Raw genomic sequence first — 7,747 nt, forward strand, 5'->3', positions numbered from 1 at the left:
CTGATATCACAGCAAAGCGTGTAACAGTCCACAGTGTCCATGTCACGCTGTGACCCTCCACATGTGCAGTAAGCTGCAGAGCCAGCAGAGGGAGACATTTCAAGCCAACATGGAAGTAATGACGTGAAACATTCAGACACTTTCACATGTAAACACAGGTTAGCGTGTACACGCTCTGCTGTAATACAGAGGTCCAGACTGCAGATACCATCTACCTGTCAGTCAAAGAGGCCACACCCCTAATAATGCAAAGAGGTGAGTTATATAAACATTCCCCCCCACAGGTGTTATGAAGGCGGGGAAATGTTGACTGACTGTGTTTCAGGCTGTAAACATGTTTGTGTGTGCTGTGAACCTTTAACATGGAAGTCTATGGAGCCTGACTCACTGCTGCCCCTGCTGGACATCACAGGTTCAGTCTAACAGCAGCTGAGGCTGTGACACGAAAGACACACAAACCTGAAGCTGCTCCACTTCCCGACACACACACAGTTTTTGCAGAGGTGATAAACTTCAGTCATAAAACTGGAGCTTCAGTTAAACAGGAACCTGGTTTCTCATCTCTGCTGATGGTCCAGGCGTCTAGTTTGACCTGCAGGACATTTTTTGGTTGCTCCCGGTCACCACGGCAACCAGCAGCCTGTAAAAACAATCGTTTCTTTTCATCGACCCGAAAAAATACAAGAAAAGGAACAAGATGGAGGGGGTGTTTGTGAGGTGTGGGAACCTGCTGACGAGTGTGTGTGGGTGTGTGTGGATGGACAGATGAATGGACAGAAGTGTAATTAAATCGTCATCCTTCAGCTCCGGCTGAAAGTCTGTCTCCTTCGTCTCTCTGAGTGACGTGCCGTCAGGATCCCAATGCGCCGGGCCCCCGAGCCAGCTGGACTCGAGCCAGGAGGCCGTGGGCCCCGGGCAGTGGGCCCAAACACTGAGGCATGATGGGATACCCAGCAGGTGTTACCTGAGAGGCTGTGAGGGTGTTAGTGTTTCCTCAGGTTTGTTTAACAAGTATGAAAACAACAGTTTCTGCTATGTGGGGTGGAGATCTCCATAGTTATTATACTCACAGTGATGTAATAAGACCTGTTTAATGTGAGACGATGAGCCCTCGGGCGCACCTGAACAGGAAGCCCACCTGTTGGCACCTGGCTCATTTTCTGTACTCGTTGGGCATTTGGTTGAACTTCCTTCAGGACGCCTGCAGTCACTCCAGCAGAGTTTAGCATCGTTAGCATTGATGCATCTGAACGCTAAATAAAACCCAGTAAAAATAATTCAAAGTGCTTTTAAAGGAGAACTGAGATGGATAACACTTACACGTCCTCCAGCATTGCAGGTGCTCCTTCAGCTCAGAGCAAGGCAGCGAAGGTGGTGCAAGGAAAGGAAGCAGAAGTGAGGTTGCAGAGCTGGAATTACAGAGACAACCTCATAAACCAGCGCTTCCCGGTGTTTTCATCAGCAATGCCAGATCCCTCTTCAACAACGAACTAAGGCTCCAGGTTGTGACAGGTTGCACCATTAGCGATAGCTGTGTACTTATGATCACAGAGTCCTGACTTCATCCATTCATCCCGAATTCAGCCATCAAGCTAACAGACTTAACAACATGGTGCTAAATCAGGACATGGTTAGAGAAGAGTAGGTGGGGTGTAGATCAACAATAACTGCTGTACTGACACAGTGACTGTGGACAGCCATTGCTCCCCTGACGTGGAGTAAATTAATTGCAGACCCTTTTACCTACCAAGGGAGTACACTGTTGTTTACCTTCCACCAACTGCTAATGCTAACTATGCTAACCTTCGCTGACACCTTCGCTGACAATGACTGGGACTCAATTCCCCCTGAGATCCGGAGGGACACGGACTCTAATTCTACCATACCAAAGCTGAAGTGGCGTAGGCGACGGAGGCACAGGAAACAGAAGAGAGCGGGGCTGAGGGCTAGGCTACGTGCTAACCCACACAGACCGGCTATTCCGAGTCTCTTCCTCACCAACTCACGGTCACTAAATAACAAGATGGATGAGCTACGACTGCGGATCACCTTACACTGTTTGGATTATTGTGATCATTGAGCTAGCGGGCCACGCTACATTCAGAGCGGACAGGAACAAAGTCTGCTAGTGTTTGTGAACAATAACTGGTGCACCAACGACACAGTTAAAGTCGTCCACTGCTGCCGGACACAGAGTACATGATGGTTCAGTGTAGACCCTTCTACTTGCTGAGAGAGCTCACAGCGATCACAATAATAGCAGTTTATTAATGACAAGCTAATGCTAAGTCAGCCATGGAGCTACTCCAGCGCTCCATTAATAAACAGCTAACAACGCACCGGACCGCGCTGTGATCGTGGCAGGAGATTTCAACCACGCAAACCTGAAATTTGTCCCGCATGGATTCTTTTAAAAACGTGAGCTTTCCAACGAGGGAAAACAACACACTGGACCAAGTCTGCACCAACATCCCAGATGCTTACAAAGCCCTCCGCCTCAGCTCGGACTCTCTGACCATCTCTCTGTCCCTGATCCCTGCTTATAGACCTCTAATTCAAGACAAAACCATCTGAAAAAACAGTACGAGTGTGGACCGTGGAAGCCACCACGGCCCTACGGGACTGTTTTGATAACACGTTTTGGAGTGTATTTGCAGAAGGATCAGACTTGGAGGGCCACACATCTGCCGTACTCTCATACATCAACTTCTGTAGTGAGAGCGTAACAACAACAAAGACTGTTACAGCGTTCCCGAAACAGAAGCCATGGCTCACCAGCAAGGTTCAAGCCCTACTGAGAGCACGTGACAGCACCTTCAGATCAGGAGACCAACAAGTCTACAAAGAGGCACGCCAACCTCTGCTTAAAGGCATAAAAGAAGCCGAGCGCAAATACAAACAGCACATCGAGGAACACTTTAACACAAACATCACCTTACCTGACACCCTAAACCAGTTCTTTGCCCACTTTGACCAACACAACAGGGACACCATCACCCATCCTGCCGTTACAGAGAGGGACGACGCCCCCATCCAGCTGGAGCAGCATCAGGTCAGAGCCACGCTGTGCAGAGTCAACGCGAGGAAGGCAGCTGGTGCTGACGGTGTAGAGTGCTTAAAGCATGTGCAGACCAACTAGCAGAGGTTCTCACCACCATCTTCAACCTCTCACTGCTACAGTCTGTAGTACCATCCTGCCTTAAGTCAGCCACCATTGTTCCAGTGCCCAAGAAGAACACAGTGAGCTGCTTGAATGACCATCATCCAGTTGCTTTAACACCCATAATTACCAAATGTTTTGAGCAACTCATCATGTCGCACATTAAAACTGCCATCCCTGCAGACCTCGATCCACACCAGTTTACATACAGGGCAAACAGGTGGACAGAGGACGCCATACTAACAGCTCTTCACACACCTGGACAGTAGCAACACCTGTGTGAGGATGCTGTTTGTGGACTTCAGCTCTTCCTTCAACACAGGTCAACCCCACAAACTGGTTAATAAACTAAACTCGTGACCCAGCAGCTCGCTGTGCAGCTGAATACTGGACTTCCTGCGTGACACCAGAACATCAGGATGGGGGAGCACACCTCCTCCACCCTCACTCTGAACGTGTCACACAGGGGTGAGTCCTCAGTCCCCTCTTATACTCACTCTTCACCCATGACTGTTCACCAATCCACACCAGTAACACCATTATAAAATGTGCTGATGACACCACCATCATAGGACTGAAGGACGACAGCGATGATTCAGCTACAGAGACGAGGTTCAGCATCTGAAGGTGTGACGACAACAACCTGAACACAACCGAGACCAAGGAGATGTGATCGACTTCAGCAGAACAAAGAGATCTGAGCACTCCACCCTCTGCACTGATGGAGGAGGTAGAAAGGGTAGAAAGCTTTAAGTTCCTCTGAGTCCACATCTTGGCCGACCTTACCTGGTCCACAAACATCTCCCACCAGGTAGGGAAACTACGTCAGGCCCAGTTACCCCAGAGACTGCTAATTAACCACAACCGCTCCACCATCGAGAGATTTCTGACCTCCTGCTGCACCATGGAGGACAAGAGGAAACTGCAGCGGGTGGTGAGGGCACCTCACTGACCCCCTCAGAGACATTTATACTGGCAGACTTCAGCAGGAAGCCAGCATCATCATCAAGGACCCCTCACACCCTGGACACGCCCCCCTCTTCCCTCTGGTAAATGTTACAGGTCCATCAGGACGAAGACAAACAGACTCAACAGAAGTTTTTACCCACAGGCTGTCCAACATGCCCTACCTCCACCCTGATTGGACGATAACTGCACTGCCAACACCTGTGGACATTACACCTTATTTATAAACCGTATTTTTATGTATACTATAATGCCACCAACAGTCCTACCTCCTAAACTGGATTTATTATAACTGTATTTATTGTAGTAGCAACCCCCCCCCCCCCCCCCCCCCCCCCCATGCAGTTTTATTATTGCGGGGACTTCAATCATGTGGATCGGAGATAGCACTCCAGAAATTCCATCAAGGTGTACATGGCACTACCAGAAGATTCAACACGTTGGACAAGCTGTACTCTAACATCAGACTGGGCTACAGAGCTGAGCAGCTCCCACGGCTGACCCAGTATGTTACAGGATGTCAGGGCTCCAGATTTTGTCAAAGATCTTGATGGCAGCAGACTCTAGAGAGTGAACACAGCTCTGGTTCAGTTGGACCTCAGCTTACTGTAGATCACAGCATCATGATAAACAGGCTCAAGGACCTGTTTGGGATTACTGCTGTTCATTTTTTCTATATATTTTTATTGACATTTTCTGTTCTCACATTCACACACCCGTCCACAGTGTTGGGAAGGTTACTTTTCAAATGTATTCCATTACAGATTACAGATTACATGCCCCAAAATGTATTCTGTAACGTATTCCGTTACGTTACTCAATGAGAGTAACGTATTCTGAATACTTTGGATTACTTAATATATTATCATGCTGTTTACAACTACATGAATGTACTATTGCTGTGATTTATTACTGTTACTGAAGGTCCGCGGCTCCGAACCGTAGTAAAGGGACCTCTGGCTAATACGGTGGGTTCTGTGTCGGGCTCGTAGCCGAAAACTAGCTTTACTTTGTTGTCTGGGTCAACTTTGCTAGCAAGAGACAGAGAGAGGCGTTGAAAGGCTGCTCCAACAGAACTTATTGTTTCAGAGGAAAACACGAACACGGTGTACAGTCGAGTCTTAATAGCTTACTTACAGCTGGGCTCGTCAGGCTCTCTTCTTGGCTGCAGTGGTTATTATTATATTTACATGCTTCCAGCTCCCGTTTCTGCTCGATGACAGCTCGTGCTTTTCCTTTTTCTCCCTCCCTCGCTCACAGACACATAACGGGTATGGCAGTCCATTCTCCCTGCAGCACGGACTACACTGCCCATGATGCTACATTCTTTAGAGCTATACCTGTAGCATTCTGCCTATTAGCTTAGCACAACAACAACAACAGGCGCTCTCTCACCCAGGAAACACGCAGAGAGAGAGAGAGCGTCACCCTGTAACCATGGCAACCGTAACGCTGCCTGGAACAACAGAACGTAGCTGTCAAACAAAACCCAAACAGTCCTGACCCGCCACAATATGAAACAGGGAAGTACCGCCGTGTAATCCATTTATTTCAACAAAGTAACTGTATTCTAAATACCACCTTTTTAAACGGTAACTGTAACGGAATACAGTTACTCATATTTTGTATTTTAAATACGTAACGGCGGTACATGTATTCTGTTACTCCCCAACACTGCCCATCCATACATCAAACCTGCCTACATCATATTCAAATGTAGAATGAGCATAGAGTAATACAAAAATACAAGGAATTACGGATAAGGATAAACAAGATTTTCCCCTCCTTCCCTTCTTCTTTTCCTTCTTTCTCATAAACATCCTTTACCTCCACTCCCTAAAATATCCATATATGACTTCCACATATTCACAAAGTCCCAGTTTTTGCAATATATGTTAGTCTTTCCAGGCCTAGAGTCTGCAATTTCCTTCCTCCAGAGTCCCATGGAGGAGCATCAATACTCCTCTTAGTGCAATGGCTCTTCTGGCTTGAAGTAGTCCATAGTCCAGTAATTTAGTTTGTTTTTCCAGTTGCTTAAATTCCCTTGGGCATATTCCAAGTACAGAGTTTACCATATAAAGGAATTTTTACCTTAAACACTTCAGACAGACATTTGATGACATCTTTCCAAAATTCCTGGATTTTAGGACATCACCTGTATGCTGACGACCAGTGTTGGTCAAGTTACTTGAAAAAAGTAATCAGTAACTAATTACTGATTACTTCCCCCGAAAAGTAATCCCATTACATTAATGATTACTTATTTTTGAAAGTAATTAGTTACTTAGTTACTTTTTAAAAACATGATTTACACCCTCAATAGGTAATGAAGCGATAGATCAGGGGTCCCCAATCCCAGTCCACGAGGGCCGGTGTCCCTGCAGGTTTTAGATCTCACTCTGGGTCAGCACACCTGAATCACATGATTAGTTCATTACCAGACCTCTGGAGAACTTCAGGACATGTTGAGGAGGTCAATTATCCATTTAAATCAGCTGTGAGGGATCAAGGACACATCTAAAACCTGCAGGGACACCGGCCGTCGTGGACTGGGATTAGGGACCCCTACGATAGATCTTCAATCGCTTCAATCCCAATTCATCTTTTTCTGCATAATCCATCATACAAAATGTAATCAAATGGAAAAGTCTATTTTTAAAACTTGTTTTATTAGTTTTAATCTTTTAACTTTATGCATCAAGCAAACATTAAATTATATGCAACATTCTCTGACTGGAAGAAATTAGTTTAACATTTAAACCTATTTTCTGCACATTCCAGCACATAAAATAAAATATTTTGTGTGTTTACACTCAGTCTTTCAAATAGATGCAAGTAAAACACAGCAGAAAATAAATAAAGTCAAAGACTAGCGGTCCTGTTGCTCTATTTTCACCTGTAAAGCAGGAGTAGGGTAGGCGGAGGGTTACCCTGGTGCAGGTGTGCAGCGGTCAGTGGAAGAATCCGCGAGTTTCTCTGTGAGTTTCCCATTACGTCGTAGCTACTCGGTGCTTGTTTGGAAGTTTAGGGGTTTTTTCGCTGTAAAAAGAAGTTTTCTTCCCACGCACAACGGACACTAATGTTTTTGTCACTTTTTATGGAATCAAACTCAAAGTAAGGTCAGTACTTCCACGCTTTAAACGCTGCACGCTCATACTCTCTCTGCACTCGATATATGATCCATTGTTGATCTGCACACAGCTGTTGTCACGAACGTCGCACTCGCTTACGTCACTGTCATGAGACATTCTCGCAAAAAATCACGGTTTTAGTAACGCAGTAACGCAGCGTTCCTACGGGAAAGTAACAGTAATCTAATTACTAATTTTTTGAAATAGTAATCCCTTACTTTACTCGTTACTTGAAAAAAGTAATCGGATTACGCGTTACTGTCTTGTCTGAAGAAGCTTCTTCAGTTCTGAGGTCAGGGGGTCCTTTTGTCCCTCTGTGGGGGGAAACTCCCACTAGGTTTATATCTGGGACTCTCCACCATTTGACCTTAGAACTGAAGAAGCTTCTTGGATGAAGGTGAAACGTCTTCAAGCAACTTAAAGAAGTCCAGACGCTTTTCTTTGCAAGCTCCTTAGACTACGATGTTGCAGTATATTAATCACTAACCTC

The 7,747-nt window shown here is 46.0% G+C and overlaps 1 long non-coding RNA gene across 1 annotated transcript in view; it reads right to left on the reverse strand.

The window, feature by feature from the left end:
• The window catches only part of LOC146502837 (uncharacterized), a 144,737-nt gene that overhangs the window by 19,905 nt on the left and 117,085 nt on the right, over positions 1-7,747 (reverse strand). The gene's annotated exons all lie outside the window — the stretch shown is intronic.

The sequence above is a fragment of the Neolamprologus multifasciatus genome, chromosome 14, assembly GCF_963576455.1.
Source record: "Neolamprologus multifasciatus chromosome 14, fNeoMul1.2, whole genome shotgun sequence".
Taxonomy (NCBI): Eukaryota; Metazoa; Chordata; class Actinopteri; order Cichliformes; family Cichlidae; genus Neolamprologus; species Neolamprologus multifasciatus.